The sequence below is a fragment of the Manis javanica genome, chromosome 2 (assembly GCF_040802235.1).
Source record: "Manis javanica isolate MJ-LG chromosome 2, MJ_LKY, whole genome shotgun sequence".
NCBI lineage: Eukaryota > Metazoa > Chordata > Mammalia > Pholidota > Manidae > Manis > Manis javanica.
Window position 1 is genome coordinate 116510337 of NC_133157.1, and position 26686 is coordinate 116537022.

General features: G+C 41.3%; 2 long non-coding RNA genes across 2 annotated transcripts in view; one reads left to right on the top strand and one right to left on the bottom strand.

The window, feature by feature from the left end:
* The window catches only part of LOC140847831 (uncharacterized), a 130532-nt gene that overhangs the window by 71907 nt on the left and 31939 nt on the right, over positions 1 to 26686 (top strand). The gene's annotated exons all lie outside the window — the stretch shown is intronic.
* The window catches only part of LOC140847833 (uncharacterized), a 70917-nt gene continuing 58330 nt past the window's right edge, over positions 14100 to 26686 (bottom strand). The window contains exon 4 of the long non-coding RNA XR_012128030.1: positions 14100 to 14617. This is a non-coding gene — a long non-coding RNA (uncharacterized lncRNA). The remainder of the gene's footprint in view (positions 14618 to 26686) is intronic.

Below are 26686 nucleotides of genomic sequence, written 5' to 3' on the forward strand. Positions count from 1 at the left end.
TGTATTATTATTGCAAAAGCTAATTTATTCTGATTAAAAAATATTCTCCATGAAAAGAATGGCTGGGGGAACTTAAAGTTCTGGGGAGAACAACCCAAAGTTACATTTAAATAGCTCCTCTAGAGTAAATGCCTTTCTGAATTAATTGTCAGCTCACTGAGTTTCTTTGCTGTTATGTACTTTGAGGCCTCACTCTTGCAGAGAATGGCAGGGTAGTGATTCAAGACCAGGTTCTCAGCAGACACCCCCAAGGCATGATATTCCTGTCTGGTTGGGTGAATTCTTTCAGGAGTGTGATGAACTGATCGATAGCTTGCTTGACTATCTGACTGCCTGCCTGCCCACACGCTTTCTTTCCTTGACAATTTAAACAAATGGACTTAATAGACATATACAGAACATTCCAAAAGTGTCAGAATCCACATTGTTCTCAAGTGCACATGAAACATTCTTCAGGATTGATCATATGATAGGCCATAAATCAGATCTTAGCAAATTTAGAAAATTGAAATCATACCACATTTTCTCTGATCACAATGGTAAGAAACTGGTAATCAACAAGAAGAAGTAAGAAGATATTCAAATATGTGGAAACTAAACTACACACTTGTAACCAACCATTAGGCCAAATAAAAAAATCAAAAGGGAAATAAAAAGTTATCTGAAAACAAATGAAAATGAAAATACAACATGCCAAATATTGTGGGATGCAGTAAAAGCAATTCTGAGAGGAAAGCTTATAGTAATAAATGCATATATTAAGGAATGAGAACAATCTCAAAGAACCTAACTTTGTGTCTCAAGGAGCTAGAAAAAGAAGGACAAATTAAGGCCAAAGTGAGCAGAAGGAAGGAAATAATAAGGATGAGAGCAGAAATAAATGGGAATAGAAACAGAAAAATAGTAGAGAGGATCAATGAAACTAAGAGCTGTTTCTTTGAAAATATAAAATTGATAAACACTTATCTAGACTATGAAAAAATGAGAAGACTCAAATAAATAAAATTAGAAGTGAAAGAGACACTTCAATGGATACTACAGAAATACATAGAATCATAGAAGACTACTATGAAGAATTATATGCCAACAAATTACATAACCTAGAAGAAATGGACACATTTCCAAAAACACACAACCTCCCAAGACTGAATCAGGTAGAAATAGAAAATCTGAACAGACCAATAATGAGTAAGGAGAGAGATTGAATCAGTAATTGGAAAAACTTCCAACACAGAAAATTCCAGGACCAGATGGCTTCACAGGAGAATGCTACCAAATACTTAAAGAAGATTTAATACCAATCCTCTCTGAACTCTTCCAAAATATCAAGGAGGGAGGAGCATTTCCAAACTTATTCTATGAGGCCAGCATTGCTTTGATACCAAAACTACAGAAGGATACTGTAAGAAAAGAAAACTGTAGACCAATATCATCAGTGAATGATGAATATAGATACAAAAATTCTCAACCAAATATTTGCAGGCTGAATTCAAGAACACATTAACAGGATTATATGCCACAACCAAGTGGGATTTATCCCTGGATACAAGGATGGTTCAATGTATGCAAATCAATAAATGTAATACATCACAGCAATAAAAGAAAACATAAAAATCACATGATCACCTCAGTAGATGCAGAAAAGCATTTGAGAATACATCTTTTCATGATAAAATACCTTAACAGCTTAGGTATAGAAGGAACATAATAACGGCCATAAATGATAAACCCACAACTAACATTATACTTAATGGAGATAAATCGAAAGCATTTTCCTGAGATCAGGAACAAGGCAAGGATGCCCATTCTCACCACTTGTATTAAACATAGTACTGGAAGTTCTAGCAGGAGCAACTAGGCAAGACAAAGAAATAAAAGGCATCCAAACTGGAAAGGAGGAAGTAAAATTATCATTATTTGCTGATAAGATGATCCTATATATAGACAATCCAAAAAAACCAGTCAAAAATCTGTTGGAATTTAGCAATGATTTCAGCAAAATGGCAGGATACAAAATCAGCTTCATTCCTTTACATTAATGACAGAAAATTTGAAAAAGATGTAAAACCATCTCATTCATAGTAGCATCAAAAACAATACCTAGGAATAAATTTAATCAATGATGTGAAACATCTATACAATGAAAACTACAAAAATTTGCTGAAAGAAATCGAAAAAGACACAAATGGGAAGACATCCATTAATGGATCAGAAGACCTGATATTGTTAAAATGCCCATACTACCCAAAGCCATCTACAGATTCAGTATAATCCCCATCAATATACCAAATGCATTTTTCACATAATAGAAAGAATAATCCTCAAATTTGTGTGGAAGCACAAAAGGTCCTGAATAGCCAAAGCAATATTGAGAAAAGGGAACAAAGCCAGATATATCACACTTCCAGATTTCAAACTAGAGTTGACCCTTGAATAACATGAGTATCACGAGTATTATGGGTGCTGACCCCTGTGCAGTCAAAAATCCACCTATGATTTTTTACTCTTGCAAAACTAAACTATTAATTGTCTACCATTGACCAGATGCCTTAACAGTAACATAAATAGTTTAATACATATTTTGTATTTTATGTGTATTTCATACTGTATTCTTACAATGAAGTAACCTAGAGAAAAGAAAATGTTTCTTCAATGTGTCTCAAATCTCCAAAATTTTTTCCAATATATTTATTGAAAAAGATCTGTGTGTAGGTGAACTCATGCAGTTCAAACCAGTGTTGTTCAAGGGTAAACTGTTTACTACAAAGCCATAGTAACAAAAACATTATGGTACTGGCACAAAAATAAACACATTGACCAGTGGAACAGAATAGAGAGACCAGAATTAAAGCCTGGAATATAAAGTCAATTAATAAGCATCAAAGATGCCAAGAATACCCAGTGGGGAAAGGATAGTCTCTTCAACAAATGGCTCTAGGCAAACTGGAGAAGCACATGCGGACAATGAAACTGGACCCCTATCTCACAACACTCACAAAAATTAACTCAAAATGGATCAAAAACTTAAACATAAGACTTGATATCATTAAACTCCTAGAAGAAAATGTAGGAGAGGAACTCATTGATACTGGTCTTGGCAATAAGTTTTTGACATGATGCCAAAAGCATAAGCAACAAAAGAAAAAAATCAACAAGTGGGGCTTCATCAAACTCAAAAGCTTCTGCACAGAAAAAAAATTTAATGAAATGAAAAGACAATCTACACAATGGGAAAAATTTTTTGCCAACCATGTATGGTAAGGAGTTAGTCTCTAAAATAAAGAACTCAGTTAACTCAATAATAAGAAAATAGACATTCTGTTTAAAAAATAGGCAGAAGAACTAATAGACATTTCTCCAAAGAGAACATCAAATGGCCAACAGACACATGAAAAGATGCTCAACATCCCTAATCATCTGGGAAATGCAAATCAAAATCCTAAGATATGACCTCACACCTGTTAGAGGGAAAATTGGGAAAAGAGTAAATACCCCTTGTGAAATCAAAGATATTTTTTTTTCTTTCTTCCTTGCTTGTCAGATTCTATCCCAGCTGACAGCCGGCCACCCTCAGACTATAAAATACTAACACAAACAACATTTCTTCAAAACAGATTCATAAATGTGTTAAATATCAGGATTCTGGGTCTGTCACTGATTTGTCTTTATACTTTGCTCCCTGAGATCCTGCATGATCTCAAATAAAAAAATTAATATTTTGATTTCACAAGGGGTATTTACTATTTTCCCAATTTCATAGATGATGAAACTGAGACTTAGAGAATATGAAGGACTTGTGCCATCTTACAATTGGTAAGAGGCAGAGCAATGACCTGTTTTCATTCTTTTGGCCCTAAATCGACTATTCTGCTACATGACTTCTTATATCCCACTTTTCACCGTGGCAGACTGTACCCACTTTCAGGATTCCCTTCTCAGTCAACAAATTATTTTGCTCAAGTTCCCATATATATTTTATATGTTTGCTGTCAGATTCTATAAAAACACAAGATAATTAGAAAACAATTGAACAGTGGTTAACCTTATCTCCAGATATCACACCATCTGACTTCTGACAGAGACACACCAAAAAGCTTGTGTTTGTTCCACCTCCTCCGTGACCCCGAATAAATGAAGGATTGCACTGTGGCTGCCATTTCAACCACCAACCTTTCACAAAGGGTCTGGAATGGATTAGACTTTGGGGTTCATATGTGTCCTATGACATAAGGCATACATACTGAGCATTTGTAAGATTACAAAAATACTGTGATGGCCTTTACAAATCACTTGTGACTACTTGTTCATCTATAACCTGGTTACTGAATAATGCATTTTTGAAGGTGTCTAATTCTTTTTTATTCACACTGCACATCTAACACTCATAGCTGCCTCCCAGCCCCAGGGGAATTCCACCAGATGAGAGGAAGCATGTTGAGTTTTCATTTTTCATTATTATTTTTTTTGTGTGGCACTTGAAGCAATACTTTAAAAGTTTGGAAATATAAGCATAATAAAAAAAAGCTTTTTTAAATTGTATGAAGCTCTTTCTTCTATTGATTTAATCAGTTATATTTCTGAGGATGGTGTCATTTTCCCAAAATCTAGTCTGGGTTATTGGAATTCTGGAATGCCATGAATTCCGGCTTCCTAATGGGCTCCCGGCAGCCTAACTCCATTTCCTTGAGCACTCTTAGGGTGTGACCATCTTGCGTTAGTCACCGGCCCTGTCATGGTTCTTCCTGCATTTCTCCTCTAGGTTGAGCTGGGACTCTTCCTCCCAGTTGGTTAGCTCAGGTGTGACCTCATTCCTGGAGGCCTGACCCAGGGCATGCTTCCTCTATTTTGGACTGGGCTGTCTGAATAAATGCCCACAAGTGGGTGAGATTTCTCTCTTCTGATCTTCAAGTGGATCTCCCTTGAGAAGGAACAGGATTCAGTGAGTTCACTGAAATTTTAACATCTTGCCAGTCAGGCACCATGGGCTTCTCAACTGTAGCCTTCTTGTTTTATTCTCAAGGAATAGTACATTCATGTCTCAGATGAAAATGACCATAAATTTTCTAAATGGAATGTTTAGTCTTCCTGCCTCCTTCCAATTCAGGGGGACAGCGGCTTTGGCTTTCAGGAGCGCCATCACGAGTGGGCAAGGACATCGTTCCCTGGCCTCCCTGAGACCTACTGTCCAGCACTGTGAGCTGCAGAAATAGCTCTGAGCCTCTGCTTTCAGAGATGCTGAAGGGCTGTTATAAATGGGAATTTCTAGCTCAGAGAAAGGAAAGGAAATTACTGTTTTAAAAGGAGAGATAACATGTGTGGATAATGAGAAGGTTCCTATGGCCAGGATTCTCACCTGGCCCTGGTTGGCTAGCTCACTGCACATGCGTGGGTGATACATTGCTATTGACTCTATAAAGAGCTCTGCCCAGTGCTCTGGGTGACACGGTGGCAGGGCCTCATGGCTGCAGGAGAGCAGCGGCTGGAGTGGGGGCAGCGCAGAGGACAGAGACGGAATAGCTGCCGGGTAGAGGCCCAGAGGCAGAGACCAGCTTGCTGCATGCAGACTCGATCTGAGTGGACAGGATTCTAGTGACTGACCTGCCACCGTGGGAATAAAGTTGGATACAACCCGTTCACCCCAATAACATTCCATTGTCATTTTTTGGTCTCATTGAATCTATAGTGAACTTGCCCAAGGCTAAAACCCATTGACAAGACAATTGATGACAGTGGCAGGATTCATTGTTGACCAAGGAAAAGAACAGGCTGCCCTCATGGGAGGGGTACTTCAATGGGCTGCCCCTGTGGATGGGGAGACACTCGGGTGTCCCCCAGTGGACGTGTGGTCTGAGGTGGCTTGCCTCCTAGAGTGCCGGGCCCCATCCCAAGACTGGGAAGGGGTGGAGGCGACACCCAGGCAAGTAGGGAAAGCCCTTGGTATAATAAGTAGGTTCCTTGAGAAACAGCGTGCCAGTGAGGTAGTGGGAAAGGCGGGGAGTTTTTTTCCTTACAATATTGAGAAAGGCTGTAAGGGAGAAAGATGCCCTCCTGCAGGAAGCGCAAGAAGAGGCAGCAGGAGAACATGAGCTGTTGAGGAAGTAAAAAATTCACTGGTGACTGAAATGGCATCACTATGAGGTGCTGTGGAAATGGTAAAGGATGCCATGGTAGCCCAAGAGGAAGCAGCACGAGAAGGAGCAGCAGCCGGAGAAGCAGTGCCTGAGAGAGTGCAGGCCACCAGGTGCCGTGAAGCAGGTAGTGGAGCCGTCAGAAATGGAGGAGCAGAGGTTTGATGAACAGGTGGGATGGAGGCCCTGCCGGTGCCAGAGGTATCAGCCCCTCGGTTGAAACCCCATCTGGCTGAAAGCTGGTGGAAAGCCCAAAAGAAAATAAAGACAACTGCAGATTCCTCCAGGAGGAGTGCAGCCCCCTCCCCAGGTCGTGGAGCACTCTATGGTCTGCTCCTATCCTCAGACTCAAGCAATGAAAATGAGAAAGGAAATACGGTCTGCTACTTGAAGGAAGAGTTTCAAGGGCCCCATGAAGGTCATGAGGACCCAGATGTGGGCTGATTTGATAAAGGCAGGAGCAGATGGAGAGAAATTGGATGGAAAGCCAAATATACTCTTACTGAAGCTGTGGCAACAGTTGAAACCAGAGCAGTGGTTCCAGCTGCTGAGGACTCAGCAGAAGCCAGAGACAAAGCGACAAGACCAGCCTGTGGGTCTGCAAGACTTTTTGCTGGAAAGACTGGAGACACTGGAGAAGGTGGGTATTGTAAGGCCCACATGGTCCTTTCGGTTAACTCATTTGAGTAGAACTGGTTTGCACACAGCCAGGATGACCACTTGGTGGCAATGGATCTCCTCAGGCTTGAGGGTTATTATAGTTTGTCATAATTTTTGTTATTTGTATGTTATTATGGAATTTGCTTACAATGTTCCAGCTTCCTTACACAGGGACCATTGCAGGAGATTAAGGGCATATAGATTGAGAGGTGAGAATCCTAGAGGGGGGGAGTGTGGATAAAATGAGAGTTCCTGTGGCCTGTCCCCAGGAGAGATTCTCACCTGGCCCTGGTGGGCTAGCTCACTACACACGTGTGGGCAATACATTGCTGTTGCTATTGACTCTATGTAAAGAGCTCTGCCCAGTGCTCTGGGTGACACAGTGCCACAGCTGCAGGGGAGCAGAGACTGGAGTGGTGGCAGCCCTGAGGACAGAGACTGAGATGGCTGCGTGGGTAAAGGGACCGGCTTGCTGCATGCAGACTCATCTGAGTGGACAGGATTTTAGTGACTGACCTGCCACTGTGGGAATAAAGTTGAATATAAACCCTTTCACCCCAAGAAAGTTCCATTGTCATTTTTCAGTCTCATTGAATCCATAGTAAACTTGCCCAGGGCTGAAATCCACTGGCAAGAAAACATGCTTTATAATTTAAATAGCAATTAAATGTTACTTGGGATTTATTTATCTCTTTTTTGCCTCAAATAATGGCTATTTTTAAAAGGTTCTTTTTATTCATTTATTCAGGCAGGTATTTAACATGTTCCTTCTATTTCTTTAATAATAATAATCATAACAAAAATTCACAAAGCCCTTACTTTGTTTGAGGACTGTGTTAAGTATCTTGCAACCAGTATTTGAGCCTCTGAAAAATTCTGTGAAGTGTTATTATCAATCCCATTTAATAAATAAGGAAAGAGAATTCTAAGAGGTTAATGAAAATTAAGGGTAAATAGCTAATAAGTGTTATGGGGGATATTAAAGGGACAATTGCTGCCTCAGAAGTCTAGAATGTTAGAATGAGAGAGATCCCCCTTACAAACACCTCCTTTTGTAGAAAAGCTCTGAGAGGTTCCATCCTTCCCCCGAGGACATGCAGTGATTAGAGGCAGGGCCTGGACAGAATCAGTAACTCCCAGCTCTCATCCCAGTGTACTTCCCACTCTACGCTGCCTTCCTCCTGCAATTTGGAATATTGTGGAGACACTGCCCCTTATGCCCAACGCCCAGCATTGTTACAGTGAAAGCGGGCATGCGCATCATGTAGAAAAGGGGTGCAGTTGGAAATTTCCACAGGTGCTGAGAGAAGGAGGCGGTCTTTAGGGGCTGCTGGTATTCCAGGAAGGCCTGGTAGAGAAGGTAGCACTGTAGCTCAACCCAAAGCACTGGAAGATGTGACTATTCAGGAAGAGAAGAGAAAAGGTATTCTAAGGACCAGTCTGAACAAAAGCTTTGCGTTTCAGGGAGGGATAAGGTGACACCTGCCTATTGGCAGGGGAGTCACATAAGGGAGGGAAGGGAGACAAAGGAGGCAGTTATTCTAAGCTTTCCATGTCATGTGTAGTGGGGGCGGGGGGAGCAGATGGAGGCAGAGGGAGCGGGTTTTGGAAATAATCTAGATGTGAAATGATGATGGCCTGGGTTCCAGTGGTGACCCTGGAGGGGGAGAAAGGGCATTTTCCTGTGATGATAGGATTTAGGGCACTTCAGGGGGAAACACACATTTGTGCAAACAGGCAGGTGTTGGGGGGAGGAGGTTGAGGTGGGCGGGAGGAGCTGTCCTGGGGCAGGGGAATGATGTGGCTCAGCTCTGGCAGCGGGTGCAAGGCCCCAGGGCTGAATGCAGTGGAGTTGCACCCTATTGATTTTTCTGAGCAAACCATTTTCACCTCATTGCTTTCCTTGGTTGATTGGCCTATGTTTTCTCCTTGGTTAGAGGTCCCTTTGTTCCCTTTAGATTCATTTTTGGCCTCTTGCTACTTCCTCTTGTTAGTGTGTGCTGCTCCAGTCATGACTGCCAGCTAGTGATCAAATGTGACATTTCCACCTTTGATAGTTTTAATGTTTGGAGAAAAGTTGAAGTTGCAATCAAGAAACTGAATTTACAGAGGAGTTTGAGCTTAGCTCAGCCATCCTGAGAGAGGTGTCACCAGGGGTAGCACAAAGAGGCAGGGTAACACAGGAAGGTGACACCATCCATGTGTTAAATGCTCGGGGTGGACCATTTAGGACAGGTGGATAAGTGACCAGAGGTGCCTGCTCACTGCATTCTCACTCCCACCATTACAGCTGAGCCAAGTTTCTTCAAAACAGTGGTGACAAGACCTCGGACAAAGCCATTTCATTATCCTGGCTCAGGTTTCATCCTTTGTAAAGTGAGAAGTTGTTATTGATACATGAATCCCTATCTGGCTCCTCCTGCCATTAAAATCCCATCAGCCCTCCCAAAGGCGGAGATTCTGGAGGTCTGTTGTGGAGCCTAGGGGTTGGTATGTTTAACAAACTCTTCATGTAATTCTAACAAACTCGTCTGAGGTCTGCTGTCCAGTGATCTCTGACCCGCCTGCCCTGAAGGATCCTCATGGTTTTACTTGTTTGCCTTTTTCTCTGGGTTCAGGGGGACTTTAGGGTGCACTGTCTCCCCTTTTCAACTTAGGGGTTTGGGGATGGCACAGGGTCTTCCTGTGAGAGAGTCTGTAAAAGGGAAGCCCTATATTTTGGGTCCTTTTAATTCTTCTGGTCCTTCCCAGGGAGAAGATGGGAAACCACAGCAAATTTAATTTCTTCTTACCTACAGATTTTATGTCTCTTGCCAGGTTCCCAATTTAAATAAATAGTCTCTAAACAGCACAAGTATTTTAGCCTTATGGAGAGCTTCTCTGGAGAATTTCTTTCCTAAGGATAATAATAATGGATGGTAATGGTGATAACTATCATTATTGAGAGCTTACTATGGTCTGCACAGCCTGTGCTCAGTACTTTCTTATATCATCTCCATTTAATTTTCACAAAAACCATTTGTGATAAATACGATTGCTATCTCCACTTAACAGATGAGCAAATGAAGTTTAGAGAGGTTAAGTAATATATCCGTCACCACATAGCTAGTGAGCAATGGAGCAAGGACTGAGCATGGCTCTTGAGCCCCTTAAGGCCCGAGGGCTGAATCACCACACTGTGTCACCTGAAGGGTGTGATCCGATAGAGGAGAGCCGGGCGTGGTCAGCAGGGGCCTTGGATTTGGATCCCTGACATTAGTCTATATTTCACTGCATTTCTCTGTATCTGCATCTCGAGTCAAAGCAAAGCTTAGGTATTTCCTGCTGGATGGGAGGGCATGTGACAACCCCAAGGACTTTTCCTGCTGCCTTAACTGCAGGTGAATCGGAAAGCTTTTGCCTCACAGGCACGTGCAGCACAGGCTTTGAGACCAGGGGAAAAGCCCACTGAGCTCTCCTCCCAGCTTGGAGTCCTCAACTTTCTAGTTAAACTCTGGTTGGGATCCCTCTTTCACAAAGTTAACTTACTTCTGCTATGGTTAGGGTATGTACTTTGTGTGACTTCCACTCCTTTAAATTTGGTAAGGTTTGCTTTGTGGTCCAGAACACAGCCTGTCTTAGTGCCCTGTCACCTCAACTCTCTAATGATTTCAAGAAAACTTTCAGATGTGCTGTTTGGCTCCTTGCCAATACTTTTTTGTCAGTGTAGAGTGGTGCTCTTTTCAGATTTCTCTGTCTCAACCAGAAACTGGCAGTCTCCCCATGCAGCTGCAAGCCTCCCTGCTTCTGAACGCATTGTGCCTCACTTGGGCAAAGGGAGGGACATTGCTCTCCCTTCCTGTCTATTTGGCAGACCCCTCCTTGTCTCGGTGAGCTCATGTTCTCATCTTCTCAGAAGACAGGGTGGGTTTACACAAAGATTAAACTATTAAATAACCTTGTGGATTCATAGACAAAAATCGGGATTTACTCTCAGAAAACAGAATTTGAGTCTCACCTTTACCCTCAGCAAATCCTTTGTCATACTGAAGCCTCAGGTGCCTTATTTTAAAGTAGGCAGGCCAATATCTGCCTAACGCCCTCTGCTAGGTGAGATAAGGTGTGTGGCAATACCTGAGATGCTTTCAAAGCTCAGTTCCAGCCCATCAACCCAGCAACAGGCCTGCCCTGAAGAAGACCCAATTCTTCCCAAGAACTCAAGAGCATAGTGGCCGGGGGGAGCTGGCTTGGTCTTGTGCGGTCTTGTGTGGTCTTGTGGTCTCTGACAGTGGAATCTCCAGGGGGACAAACCCTGTCCTCAGCCAGCAGCCATGAAGTAAAAGGCTGGCCTGGACCTGCAAGCCCCATATATCCTTATTTTGTTAACAAAGCTTACTGCCAAGCAGTAAGGAAAATAAACTGAAATCCGTCTTTACCAATGTGTTAAAATTGCTGCAACCCCTCATAATACCAAATAGATTGACTGTATAAATTGGAACATAGTTTGTACTTCAGGCAGGTCACAAATCTACTTGGCGAGAGCATATCATTCATGGTACACTGATTATAAAAATTAGTTAATTCAAGACAAACATTCCATTCTCTGATTCCTGGCACAAATCCTTCCAAATTCTCCATGCATTACTGCCACGGAGCCAGAAGATAGATCTCCATCAGGTCACTTGTTTCTCCGCAGACCTGATTTAGATGGTACTTACGCTAGTGCATCCACCAAGAAGAGACAGATCTCATTTGTTAAATCTGTCAGGTGAGAACTTAAATGATGAGATTTAGTAATTTTGCACTAATCTGTTGCTTTTATTTACTGCACCCTGTCTTACTGGTGTAAATCTTCTCATGGAGAATGCCTCCTAATTCGTTCATTGTGACTATTCTCATGAGGAACAGGGGTGGTTCCTGATCAGGGACATCTCTTGAGAACAAGCATTTTTGAGTGCTTCTGTGCAGTGGACGATGTCAGTGCTCCACCCAGATCCTGAGTAAGTTTGTAATGGTGTTAGTAGTGGTGGCGTGTGTGTATGTGTTGGGAAGGGGGCATGCAGCACACTGAGCCAGACCCTTGGTGAGACAGATAATGCAAAGATTACTTTTGTTCCCCCATTGCAAATACCAAGAATGAGACCAGAAGAGGTTTGCTGACTTGCTCGAGGTCAGGCAGCTCGTGTGGAAGGACTTGCTTGGATATCCTAAGACCAAGAACCAGCACCCTTTGCCACTCACCAGGCTGTTAGAGTATTTTTAGTGCATGTTATGAAGTTTTCAGGCTATCTGCCCATTGTGGGAAAGTCACTGGGAATACGGTTGCATCCATAATTATGGTTTGCTGAACCCTCACAACTCTGATCTTCTGAATTAATTCAGTGCACTCTGAACTTGGCACAGGCATGAACTATGCTTCTGAATTTCTCTTCCTGGGGTTTCAAACCATGTTCCCTGGAAGTAGGACTGTGGGCACCAGCACTCAGATTTTCTCAAACAGGTCCTGGGGACACTCATGCTCTTATTCTGCCTCATATTTACAATCTACCCAGGGCTTTGTGATAAAAATCTTCAAAGTCATTACTCCAAGCCTTCAAGTAGGTCTTGTCTTTCTTCTTTATCAGTGATTAATGATCCACATGAGCTTGCCTCTTTGGCTTTTCTTATTTTTCGATTTCTCACATTTTATAATGAACACAGCCTTGAGTAATACAAGCTCATCTAAGGAAAAATTCTTGGCCATTCATCTCCTGGCCATCTATAAATCTTCATCTTCTCAGCTGTCTTTCTGTCACCCCTAAATGTGCTTTCGGCTCTCTAACAGATTCTCCTCATCCCATCGCCCTCACTCCAGTCTTAGGCTTTACTGGCCAAATCTCTGTTAGGCAACAGTTGTTCATCTCAGTTTTCCTGGGGATGTATTCAGGACCTAACACAGCACATGATAAAAAAAAATGCGGTTTTGCCAGTGATCCTTGCTATTTGTAGCAAATAATTGAAGCATATGCATGGATATATTCTTTCTTTGGGACACTTTGATGCTAGTGGCCTGAAAGTTTGAGTAATGTTTTTAAAGTGATACAATTTAGCAGTTCTAGCTCCTACCCAGAAACCTGGGGCAGTCTTGCCGATGGACTAAACCAGAGGTTTGATTTCAGGTCGATTGCATTATGCTAAAGGTATAAATAAATAGAAACAATAAAATATGAATAGAAATATACAAAGCAACACTAAATAGGCTCCTGACATGCCCCACGGTGTTTTCCTTTGCCATCACACCCTGTGCAGATCCCATAAAGGCTGTTCCTTTACTAGTATTTATTTTGGTGCTGACTTGCCACACGTTTCTCCTACTGATTTGTGGGGTCTGCCCTCCTTACCGCTAGCCAGACACTTCCTCATGCAGCCCCACTCTGCATATGGCCTCCTGTACGGTAAGATCAGAAATTGAAAGGAAGCACTTAGAAACTTTAAGTAATTGTATGTCTATTGAAGATAATAACAAAAATTATTATATTGTGTATGTTTTGATTTTTAAGTTCTTTTTCCAGTAATTCATGGCTTATTCTATTATATAAAAGCATTAGCCTATGATGGGTTGGAACTTCCTTTTTAATGATCCTTCAGATGGTCTGAGAAACTCAATTCTGATAGGCTGTAGGCAATGCCCCAGTTTGCCCCGAAATGGTCAAATTTTCTACAGAACAGTAACACCCAGTGTTGGCCAGGGTGTGCAGAGTTCTGCTCTTTCCTGTAGTTGGGATCCATGGCCACATGTATTCACAAAGTGTTTGCAGAAACGTGGAGTCAACAGAGAGTAAAGCTTGTTCAGGGAGCTGAAGATAGTTCTGTCTGCCTGGCAAGCAGGGCTCAGGCAGAGCCTGAGGAGGTGGGCAGGGAAGGAGGCAGCAGGAGGTGACGGCTGCCTGCACTACGGCCTTAATAACTCCGGGTAGGGGGGAAGTAGATGGTCAGGACCTTGTTATGGACGGGACAGGGATGAGGGAAAGGGACGAGTCCAGGGTGGCTTCCAGGTTCTTCCTCACATGGGATGCCTGGCCAGGCATGCTCAGCAGCAGTGCAGTGCACTTCCAGAAACTGTCATCCCTGGTGCCCGCCCGGCCAAGACAATGCAGAGCTTTGTATTCTGCAATGTACATACAAACAATGATATTATTCCATTCTCCAGATATAAAATCACTTCATCTGCTCCCCCACTGCCCCGGTGCTTTTCACACCATGCAGGGAAATGTACCCTCTGTGGTTTTGGAGCCATCCCTTGCCATCCCTCTGCCCCACTGGGAATGGCTGCAGGAAAGGAAAGACCAGGAAGCCCAGAGGCAGGCAGCCCTGGGCTCAGGCCCTGGATCCTTTTCATGTGATGGTGTAATTGGCCAAGTTGCTTTAACTGCCTAAGGCTTTGTTTCCTCTCCTTAAAGTGAGTATAAACATGCCTATTTATTTTAACTTGTGGGGTAGTTGTAAGAAACATGTATCCTTCACTCACTCAATAATACTCACTAAGCATCTATGTGTGCCAAATAGTGCATCCTGCAGAGTATTCATTTGTGAACAAAACAGACATGGTTGGCAGCTGGCAGTCTTGTGCAATAATAATAAAAATAAACAAGTAACCTAATGATGATATGATTATATATATGGTAAATGCTCCAAGGAAATAGCAGGGTGCCATGAGAAAGAATTACTTATCTGGGTGGTGGGTGGAAGCAGGTTGAGAGGGCTGGGTATAGACCTCCACAGACAGGTGGGCCAGGGAAGGTCTCACCATGGAAGTGAGTCGGTAGAATAAGAAGCCACCCATGCTCCATAGACTGAAGGGAAGGGTGTTCCTGGAAAAAAGGAGCAGCAGGTGTGACGTCTGAGGGAAAGAAACCCTATGTTCCAGTCAAAGGAAGCTATGTTGCTACAAGCAAGTCATAAAGTATCAACAGATGAAGGTGCACAAACAATAGGAATGTTATACTCATTTCTCTAGTTTTCACAGCCTCTAGAAGGTATTATACCTTCTTTTTTATGGTTGAGGAAGTGAGTCTAAGAACTTAAATGATTTGACTGAGGACCTGAAGCCACTGGATGTTGGACCCGAGGCTGTGTGGCTCTGGCACCCTTCCTGGTTCCCTATGCCACGCTGCTTCACTGCAGTCCTTGCAACCCATCAAAGACTACAGTCTGTGCCATGGGGGGTGTTCTTGGTATTATAGATGAGACGAGATGACTGATGGCTGGCTCTCCGAAGGGATGTGCTATTTGATTTGTGCAGGGGTGCAACTCCCACACAACGAAATGTGCATACAGACCCCTCTCTTGGTTTCAGGAGCTTGTCTAGTGAGAAGAGAAAATGAGGCCAATGGTTCACAAAGAATTTCTGGAATAACAGAAAGGAGAATTAGAAAGATGCCTTTGAGAATGCAGAGTGACCCAGACTGCCAGGTATAGCTTTAAACTGGAGGGTTGTTATTTATCTCTTGTTAATACTCCAGTACAAGAGATGTTACTGACATCATTTACTTGGCTTTGGGAACAAAAAGCCACCATGTCAATTATCTAGCATAGTTTGAAGACAAATTATTTTCATGTTGACTCCAACTTTACAAATCATTCTAATTTAATCTCCAGTGGGGAGTGTGTCTCCATGTCTCTCCTAGTCTGGCACCAAAGTGACTCTAAGGAAAGGAACACTTGGGACCTGGTTTCTCCCACTGGCCGATAGACAAGGTTGGCAGAAACTGAAGGGGTTTTGAGAGCACAAACACAGCAGCTTTGAATGGTATTTCATTTGGTTCATTGGAGGGAGTTTCTCCTGATCCTTGGAAAAGCTGTTGTGAGTCCTAAAACAGAAGAAACATACACAAACTGAAATTAACTAATTTCCCCAGACAGGAAGTAGGGACAGTGGCGTGGGGAAACATTGAGAAAATATGATGAGTAATGTGACTGTTCAGTGCCTTGATTTATAGTATTGGTTCCTTACATATGCCTGAAAAAACAAGTTTAGATGGGTCACAGAAAAGCAATCCTCCATCAAAGCCTTATCACAGCATCTTATAAAGCACATGCTGTCACCAAGAAGGAAAAATGTGTCCCATGGAAATACATTTTTGAATATCTCAAAAAACACCCTCTTATTTGGGAGAAATTGCTTCTCAAACAGAAAATCAAATATGCCTTCACAGGAAATCATTTTCTCTCCTCCTAATGACTTGTAATCATTCTGTCTTTATTTTGCCAAGTTTCCCTTCCACAAGTTTCCACGATGCCAACTTCAAAATGTCTATTCTTTCTTCAGCTCACAAAAACAGAAATAATTTCACTCTTGGTACAAAGTCACAATATAACACATAGTACATTTCTGTAATAGGCTAGAAATAGACAGAAATGTAATAATTTACATTTCTGTTAATAGACTAGAAATTTATGTAAGGAATTTTTTTAAAACCCTCCATGTCCCTCATGCTGCAGGGTTCTACAGGCCCTTATTTCTATGTTGAACATAACCAACCCCCTGGGCATCTCAGAGAGAATGTTTCTAGTGTCAGCAGCAAAGGGATCTATCAGATAATGAATCATTCAGTACCTTGTGGGATCAAGTCTATTGTTCCCTTATGATCTGAAAGCTTCTGTGTTTTGATCATTTCATGAGTTAACAAGGACTTTCTCCCAGTAGGGATGGCAATTTAACAACTATTAATAGAAATAGGGCATAATTCTAAGAGTTATTGAGGTAATGTAAAGAGGAGGTACAAGAAATTGCTTTGTAAAACAAACTATTCTTGGGGCTCCCTCTCTCTGTGAGAGGCTGTTTCCTTGGCCCCAGTTCCCAGACACCATAGGAACCAGACTGTGGCCTGAGCAGGTGTGAGGCCGGTGCTGTCATGAACCCTGCTGACTGGACACTGCAAGCGAATATGACAGCCGGCTCTGCTTCCTGCTGGTCAGGACCCCAGCAAACCCCACCCGGTGAAGAAGGTGCACAGACCACTTGGATATCTTTAGGAGGAGGCTGAGATCTACAATCAGGTGTAAGATCAGTGAGGGTAAGGACTTCACCATAGTCACCGTGCTGAATCCTAGGGCCTAGAAGAGTACTTGGCACAGAGCAGATACTAAAATATTTAATGATAGGAGAAATGAGGGAAGGAAGGAAGGAAAAGAAGGAAAGAAAGAAAAAGAAATCTCTTTTTCTAAAGGGAGAAATCTATCAGCAGGCTCAGATTTCCTGGGTCGGCAGACACCATATCCTACTGCGTGACGGCATTTGTAGAGAGGGAAACAAGGAGGTTAGGGCACATTAATCACTCATTAGGCCACAGTGTTTCAGTTTAGAGCTAGCGCGTGGGAGGACTTGACCTTTAGGGATGGTTTGAAGTGAGAGCTGCGCTGGAAGACTTCAGGCCTATGGGTCTCCTCTGCTCTTCTGTTCAGGGAGAACAAAGGCTGTAGCTCTAGCTGGTGCCTGAAGCCACAGCCACTCAGCCTGCTTTCAAAGATCTCACCCACAGTAAGAGATACAGGCGTGTCCATAAGTGAATGTGGCCCAGCTGTAAAGGGATCAGAGCCCTAAGAGAGATTCCAGAGAAGGGGCTGTGGGCTGCTTGACTGATTGTGCTAAGTGGTGGTGGTGGCATGTTGTCTGCAAAGGGGACATTTAAGCCAGATTGGAAAGATGACAGCACATAGAGTTAGATGCTCCACACTGGTCATTTCAGAGGCAGGCAGGCTGTCAGAGGATGACCTTACCCTTCTCCCACCCAAGTGATGGCTGGAATCATGGGGAAGGCAAAGGGACACTGTCTCAAAATGCCTGCCAGCTCGAGTCTCCACACGTTCCCAGCAGAGCCAGAATTGGCCACCAAATTCCTGAATCCGAGCTGTCTTCATTAACATTTCACCCCTTCAGAACACATAAACCCCAAACCTCGCCCTCTTCTTGGTCTTGGTTTGAGAGCAGGCCTCTAAGGCTGGAATGGGAAGAGGTACGGAAGAGAAGTACCTTAGTTCATTCCAGGATCCCCACCAGGACCTCCTGAGATCAAGTCGGGTTCCCTTATAAGCTGAACAGTTCTGTTTTAGTCATTCACCAAATTGGAAGAAATGTGCTCCAAACAGGGCTGGCAATCTGACACAGAGTGCTAAGGGTTATTGAGATAACAGAAACAGGAAGGGCAAGACTGCTTTGTAAAACAACTAAGTCAATTTGCTACCATCAAAGATCTGATGAATTTCTGGTATCTTCCTGACCCCTCACATTTCACACTGTCCTATTGAAAGGTATGTTGTGTTTGTGTTTAATCAGGCTCCCAGGACTGTAAACCTCAAGCACACTAAGTAGGAAAGCAATAAATGGGGGAATGGAAAGTGGGTTTTGTTTCTGAGAGGATAAGGTTATGAATCACTATTTAAATGAATCCTCAGGGCTTTGCAAAGTCTTAAAAAAGGATCATTTAATTGTGTAATACTGAGTCCTTAACTTTATAGTGTCTGGAAGAAGATAGCCTTTGTGAAGTGGTGGAGGGTAAGTGCTGCCATGTGATGCTAAGATGAGGACAATAGCTCAAGATGTGAGGAGGAAATTGGTGTATTGGATCCTGGAATGAACTGCAATAGCTGTCAGGAGGTCCTTGCTATGCCTGGGAAGATCTGTCACGCAGAAAGGCTCTGTAAGTGCATTCATGAGATTGGTGGGGGAATTTCTCTCCCTTTTGGGAGAGTACCTTGACTAAAAGAATGTTCTGGATGGATAGGAATGGATCATTCTAAGCCTCTTTTTTCTTTTTATCTTTTTTCCTCACTGGGAACAGTTTTCTCAGTTCTTTGATGACCTGCTTCAGGTAAATTAAATACAGTGTGAGTTTAAGGCTCTGGTTCTCACCCAGGATGATTGTGCACTGCCACCACCACTCCCGCAGGGACATCCTGGCAATGACAGGAGACGTCTGTGGGTGTCACAAGTGAGAAGGTGCTAGAGCATCTAGAGAGTAGAAGCCAGTATACCGGCAACCACTCTGCAGTGCACAGGGCCGCCCCTCACCAAAGACTTCTTGGGCCCCACGTGATGACAGTAATGAGGGGGACAAAACCTGGCTTAAGTCTTTTTGTTGTTTAAATTGTCCAGGTGAGTCATATTTGTAATGACTTCCAAGACCAAAACGGAACTCTCCACATGTACTTCACCCACACCTGTGATGTCTACTTCTTCCAAATTTATGAACCACATATTTACTCCCTTAAATCAAGAATCAAACAACACTGTTGTGCTATCTGTCTCATGTAATTTTATGAGAAACTATGCCATTATATTTAAACAATAATGATAAGGTATCATAGACCTGGATACCACTGCCCCGGAGAGCAACATAACAAAACAAACATAGCAAAACACAGCATAAGGATAATACCCATATATTCAGAATTACTTCTGATAACCTTGGCCACATATCAGGTCTTGGTGAGACAGATGTATTGCAGGGTCCCAGGAACACTAATCACTATACTGAAATATCATTTGTGTTTCAGAGAAAATTGCTTCAATTCAGAGGAAAAATGAGAGTAGCTACCACTTTCTAAGTGTTTGTTTTTTACTAGTTTCCTTTTCTCAGTATTTGGCATGATTTATTTTACCTAATACAAAAGTCCTGCAAGGTGGGTATTAGTAGCCTTATGTTAGGGATGGATTGTCTCAGGCCCACAGCAGTAAAGGAACTCACCCCATCACAGTGAATTCCAGCACATTGTATGTTTTCTATCATACTCACATCCCCTTTTTGGTGCCTGACAAGTACTAAGTCAGAGAAAACAGAGGGGGCCTTTTGGAAATGTAATCCCAGGCACAGAAATGGGTTCACTGAAGAAGGCGGATGGATGGCCCTGCACAACAAAGGGCTGTTTTCTCTGCCACTGGAGTCTGTGAGGTGGCAAGCCTGCCTGGCCCTGGGCCTGACAGAAGGTGCATTGTGTGGAACTAAGCAGTCATAGACCACGCTGCAGGGGGCAAGGAGAGGTGGGTCCTGGAGGTGGCCAGCAAATGCAAGCATAGGAAAAGCCTCAGAGAGTGGGGCCAAGGGGGGCTACTGGGGAGCTCTCTGCCAAATGGGAGGGGAATGGCCACACGCAACTGTCCTGATAGACAAAACAGGGATTGTAAGCTCCAATGCCTTTTGGAATCTGGTTTGGGGGAGGCAGTGGATAGTGTGCAGGATCAGGGACTCTGGTTTCAGCCACTTGTATCTACATCCCAGTTTTACTGTTGATCAGCTGTGTGGCCTTGGGCCATATACTTGACTTTTCTGTGCTTCAGATGGTGTTCATTTTCTTAGGTTGTTTTTACCCCTTTACTTAATTTCTTTTTATATTGAGGCTAGTTGAGATTAACTTTTTTAAAAGTCACCCAACATTTAATAGAAACAAGAATTAATCCCAGTTCTTTTGATTTAGTGTTTAGGTGTTTACTGCATACCATCAAAATGCTCCTAAGAGGGGTAGGTTACTCATTGCTGCTATGGGTGATAGTACAGTGGGTGGAGGGAAGGCTGTGAGGGATAAAGAATAGAGAAAAGGAGGGTGGGGAGTAACATGCTGAAATAATGAAGAAGAGGTGATAGAATTAGAGGGGAACTGAGAAGGAATAAAATGAATGTCGAATATGGACAGAACGAAGGAATGGTTGGTGATTAAAAGACACTTATGCATCTTAGTGATGGGTGAAATGAGCCTTATGTGTTAAACTATTTCTAATTTGAACAACAATTTGTAAGCTATAAATGTTTATAATGAGTATAATTTGTTCCACTTATGTGAATAGGATAAAGTAAGACAGAGTGATAGCCATTAGGAGATACTTTGCAGATTTACAAAGGAATAATTACTTTTTTGGTTGGAACATAATCAATTCAGACATAAATCATTTTATTACTGTTAAAGTCAGAGAAATTCAACTTTCAGATAAATCTAAAAGGTAACCCTATCAATAGCTGCACTGATCACTGGATTTGAAATATAAAAGCAGGTTAACTGACCAAGATTAATGGACACTAAAGAAAAATAACCTGACCCTTGGTTAGATCTTAGACTGAATAGCTACAAAGTGTATCACTGGAACAACTGGATAAAATTGACTAGCACTGTGTATTGTATAATATTATCAGATAATATTGATGTAACTAATTTTTTTGGTATATAATGGTATTGTCATTATATTAGCGAATGAGCTTGTCCCAGGAAGTACATGCTGAAGTATTTAGAAGTGAAGTGTCATGAAGTCTACAAATCTACCTTCTTTCAAATGACATAACAAAAATCAAACAATTGCCCACATACACAAAGAGGGAAGAAAAATGTAGCAAAATAATTGGTTAATCTAGGCTAAGGCTATCTGAGTGTCTGTTGTAATATTCTTTCAACTTTTCTGTTGGTTTTTAAATTTTCAAAATAAAAAGCTGGGATATATGCAGTTTTAGTATTTACATGAAGTCAGAAATCCAAATGAAAAATGGCTGAGATTACTGAGGGAGTCATGGTGCGAATAACTGAGCTGCTCTAAATTCAAAACACTTAACTCTCTAATCCCATGAGAGAGAGCTAATCTATTCATCATCCTGCTAGTCAGCCAATCAGATGCCTGTCCTAGAATCTCACTGATTCAATTCCATGAAATGACAACTCTTCTAGGGGAGAAATTAGCAGAAGTCAGGAAAATTTCTTCTTCTCTGAAAAGATCAATTATCTGATATAAAGAAAATCAGCTATCTCCAAGAGATATAGTCAGTGTTACAGAAAGAATACAAAGTCCCTAAAATCATGGAGGAGCCAAAACAGGGAAATATTCAAATACAGAATTCCAGGTTATCAGTGCAGAATACCAGCAGAGATGTCTTCCAGTTTCTCATGAAAAGCATCACATAGGTAGAGAATTACCCAAACAACCAACCAAACAACAACAACAAAAAACAGTCATGTCTTTTGAAACAAAATGTAAGAAAAGATTTGGAGATATTCTCACTAAATGTAATTGGGGGTGGGGATAAGAGAGAAATGAATTCCTCCACATCATGCCCTCTGCCTTCAGAGGCAGAACAAGATAGAGAGCCTTAAAGAAAATAAATAGTCTTAAATTAACTCTGGGATGTAAAGATGCACAGTTGAGGCAACAACCCGAACCTTATTGGGAATGATGTCCTGCCAGATCTTCTCTTTTCTTTTTTTAATCAGGTGTTTTTCTGAACTGCACCATCTTCCTTCATTGTAACCCATCAATTCATTTTGGTAACTTCTCCATGGACAGCACAGTGTGTTCTGAAATGCATGGCCACCCACAAAGAAACACTATTGATATTGCATTATATGTGTATATTTATATTTATACATGTATATGTTATTAAAACTCAACAGTAACCACAGCAACTAGATTGATAACATATTGGGGTCAGGGAGTCATTTATCACTGTTACTTAAGAATTGCCAGCACATGGCAAAAATAAACATCAGCTGACTTTTCATCAGTTTGGTTGCTGGCTGAATTCTCTGCAGTGGATGTTCCCCCTTACCACATGCACCTGGTAAATTGCTTTCACCATCCTTCTCTTAGCAGAAAGTTAGAAAAATCTCAAAAGGTCAGAGAGGGGCTAGGAAGTTGCATTTTGGGAAATGGCAAGAAAAGTGTCATGCAAGCTGAAAAAATGGCCGTAGAAATTAAAATCAGGGTGGGCTGGCTTCTGGGAGAGGATTTGGGTGGAAAATTGAGAGCAGAGATAAGGGATAACTTAGGGAAAATACTTCTATCTTCTTTGATAGTGACAGAGACTAATAAGGATTTTCAATAACAATAAAATCAGTAATAAAAGATAATAATTTACAATGTACCAGACATTGTTGTAGATGCTTTCTGTGCTTCACATGTTTTTAGTCACTGTAGTCTCACAATCATTGTACAACATGATATCATTATTATTCCCACTTTGCAGATAAAGTAACTGAGGCAGATGAAGTAACTGCTAGGAATTGACAGGGCCAGGTGGTAACCCAGGCAGTCTGCCTTCAGACCCTCACTCTGAACTACTGTACTGTGCATTTCTTGAGGGACTAAGTAAAGACTGGAACTGACATCAATTTTATTTTTTAGTCAGACTGCTGTTCATCTAAATTGATGTAGCAATAGGGGCTCAAGCACACAAGGAGTATTTGAGCTACACAAGGACAAGGTGTTGAGGTTATGAAAATAGGAGAAAATGAATGGCATCCGGGAATATTTTGCAAAGCAATTATATATGTGGGATTCTATGGTGACTAGAATCAGAAGATAAGAAAAATGAGTCAATGATGACTCAAAAAATGAAGCTTTAATAATGCAGAAAATGATGGTGCTATTGACCGAGAGTGGGAAATGAGCAAGTGGGTGGATTGGAGGGTGCAAGGTGATGGTGAATTTAGCTTTGATAATCCAAGGAGAAAGTTTCCAGAAGCATTTAGAAATACTGCCAGCACTATCGAGAAGAGAAGAATGGAAAAGAATACTTCAGAAGTAGTATAGATGTCACAGGCCACAGTGGAAATTTTGCCTCGTGTTTTCTCTTTAGTATGTGATGTGCTGGTGGAATGCTCTATACCTCACTTCCTTCACAGAGGGCTTGAGGCATTTTACAAGAAACTGAACAAAAGGTTAGGTCAACATTTTAAGCTTCTACATAAATACACTTAAAAATTTTATCTTCATCTTCATCTTTTCTAAATAAAATGATTTTGTTTTTTTCCTCAGCCCTTATTCTAGGTTCAAACTTGTGTTGATCAAATAATATTCATTTTTAAACAAGCTTTTTGTAGTCCTCTGACTTGGAGTGATGGCAATATTTGCCAGTTGTGGTATTTTACATGTATTGTTTTGTCTTGTCCCATTTGCTGTGTTTTACATCTTATAAAATTTTGGAAGTCTAAATGGTAAGGATCATGGTAACAGCATTTGAAAATCGTGGTTGAAATTGTAGGTGTGCATTTTCGCTCCCCCCCCACCCCCCCACCCCCCTCGGCGAGGCATTTGCTCTTCCTGTGATCTCTTTTACCATTTTCTCAACAATGGCTATTTTGGGGCAGATCTTTAGTAGAAAGTTCAGAAGTCAGTCTTCCTCCTCCAGGATCTAATCAACTAAGTGTATAGATGTGGCTTTGACTTAAATAGTAGTAGTCATGATAATAGTGTGTCAGGTAAGAAAATCAGTGGGTGGAATTAAGCAGAAACTTTGTGTTCTTCTCAGTTAAGCTTCAGGTTTTGGCAGTTTATATTGAACTGGGAATCTTTATTTTTTTGTTCTGTAAAATGAGTTTTGAGTTGGTAACAAATTTTTTTGGGTATTGTCCATTTGCTGCTTCTGACAACCTCTTTATCTGTAAGCAAGACTATTTTCATCTGTAAATATGGAGAATGTAGAATCTCAGCAGTGGCATTCATGATGTCCTCTAAGGAATCAATGAGGATCTACTATCTTGGTAAGGGTAGAGTGGATGGAATCAGATAGCAGGAGACTGTGATAATGGGGAATGTAAAAAGAAGGACTAGGAGCTGGTGATCCAAGTATCAGAATAATGTAGAATGTTAACAATAGTGGAAATAGTGTGGAGTATATGGGAACTTTCTAGTACCTTTTCAACTTCTTTTTAAATCTGAAACTACTCTAAAATAAAAAAAAGTTTACCTTTAAAAAGCTAAGCCTTCCAATGTGTTTTAATAAGTTTTAAAAATGTAAAAATGAAGGAATGGATAATTTTACCAGAATATCAGAATCATTTTTTAAAAAGAATCAAATATAGAGCAGTTCATATCAACATGGTAATTTGGACACTGCAGAAAATAGAATTTTCAAAAAGGAAGATAGGTCAAATGGAAAACAACCAATATGGAGCACAGAGAAGAACATTTGAAATAAGAGATATAAAGGACATGTTTAAATTTCTACTTATACATGATCAGAATCCCAGATGGAGAGGAGAGAGAAAATGGAAAGAAGAAATGCCCAAAGAGGAAATGGCCAAACTCTTTTCAAAATTGATAAAAACAAAACACCAAGCCAACCCACAGAATTGAAGCTCAGAGGAACTGAAGTGTTACTGCAAGCCAAGAACAAGAGAAAAATCTTAAAGGAATCCAGAAAAAAAAAATCAGATTGCCACAATATACAAAGAACTCTTACAATTCAAATAATAAGAAAATAAACAATCTGATTTTGCAAAGGAAGGAGCAAAGCTATTTTTCCCTTTTGCCACAGTGACCAGCACTACGAATGACAGTGGCTGCTCCATTAGCACAGAAATTAGAGGCAAGTGGGAGCAGGCCTCCAGCTCACCTTCAGTAGGTCTGTAACCTGAACGAAAAAATTAAAGCATGGTTTTTAGGAGCTCCTGAGATTTTGGAATTGTTTTTACCATAGCAAAACCTAGTTTATCCTGATTAATATAAATATGCCCAGCTAACTATACAGCCCATTGATGGAAGGATGTCTGGTTGTTATTTTATGTACTTAAATCTAATATCTTGATCATTTTGCCTCACTCTTGTTTTTCTTTTCTCATTCCATACAGTTTAAGATATCCAATTGAGTCATATTGTATGCATCCTTCCTTGTAAGAAGTTTCTGAGAATAGATGGAGAATAAATAAATAAGGTAACATAATAGATTTGTATGAACCCTGGAGGAAGATACCATTGTGAATCGGCTATGCAGGATAAACAGATTTTAAGCACAGACTGCTCTGGAAATTCTCTTCTTTTACTAGAAAATACTTGTATAAGCATAGATCCAGCAGCTGTCTTTCCAGAGGGGTGCACTAGAGGGAGTGTGGCATTTAGAGTACAGTAGTGACACTGTTGGCCAATATAGGTACAGGAAGAAAGGATTTCTTTGTCTATTTTTCCATTATTTGAAATTTAAGAAATCCATATTGATTGACTTCCTTTCATAGAAAGTCAGTCTTAGGCAAAATAGCAAAACAAAAATTGAGAAATAAAGCCTGTATCATTATTTTATTATAAAATTCAGAATTGAAGGGCATTTTACTTGGAGTTTTATAGTCTCTTCACACAGACATTTTATTTCAGTGGAAAGTTCTACCCAAACTTGCCCAATGTTCTTGAGTTTTTCCACCTCTTCCCTCAAAACCAAGTTGTGGCCCCTACTCTCTGGGAGAGACTGCTAAGTGGCAAGCTTTGAATTTGGCAATCTAATTTGAGCTAAAGTGTTAATGGCTGACAATACCTTATTACTAACCACACCTATTTGTGCAGATAGAATTATGTTTTTAACTGGCTGTAGCTTCCAAATCAAAAGGGGATGATAGAGGTAAGAGAGGGTGTTGTTCAGAGGCTTCCAAGTGTGAGTACTATAACCAGCTCCCCAGAGGGTATCCATGTGCCTAAATTCACAGCATTTTAGCCATCACCCAAGACAACAGTTCTATTCTCAGTAGTATTACTACTCATGTAGCAAGTGCCACATGATGTAATACCGTTTACATATTTCACAGAAGAGTTCTGTGAACCTGATGACCAGTGTGAGGATAATGCATCTGGAGTTTCGATATGTTATCAGCTGGTTTTGTCACTAAGTCTTTTGTACCAGTGACAGGAATCTGACACAGGGTTGGAATGCATTTGATGGTCTCCAAACAGTCCTTCAGTCAAGGGCTTCCATCTTTCCTCTTTGGGAAAAATATAGGATAAATGAAAGAACACAGATTTTGGAGTCAAATAAATCTTGATTTAGACCCAGACCACCACATTATCCTGAGTTTTATATTCCTTGGCTCTAGAATGGGGACACCAATACAAAGCTCAAGGATTGGGGGAAGCTTTATGTCGTATGAACATTATCTGGAATATCTTAAGAAAATGTTGACTTTCTCTTTTCTACCAAACCTTT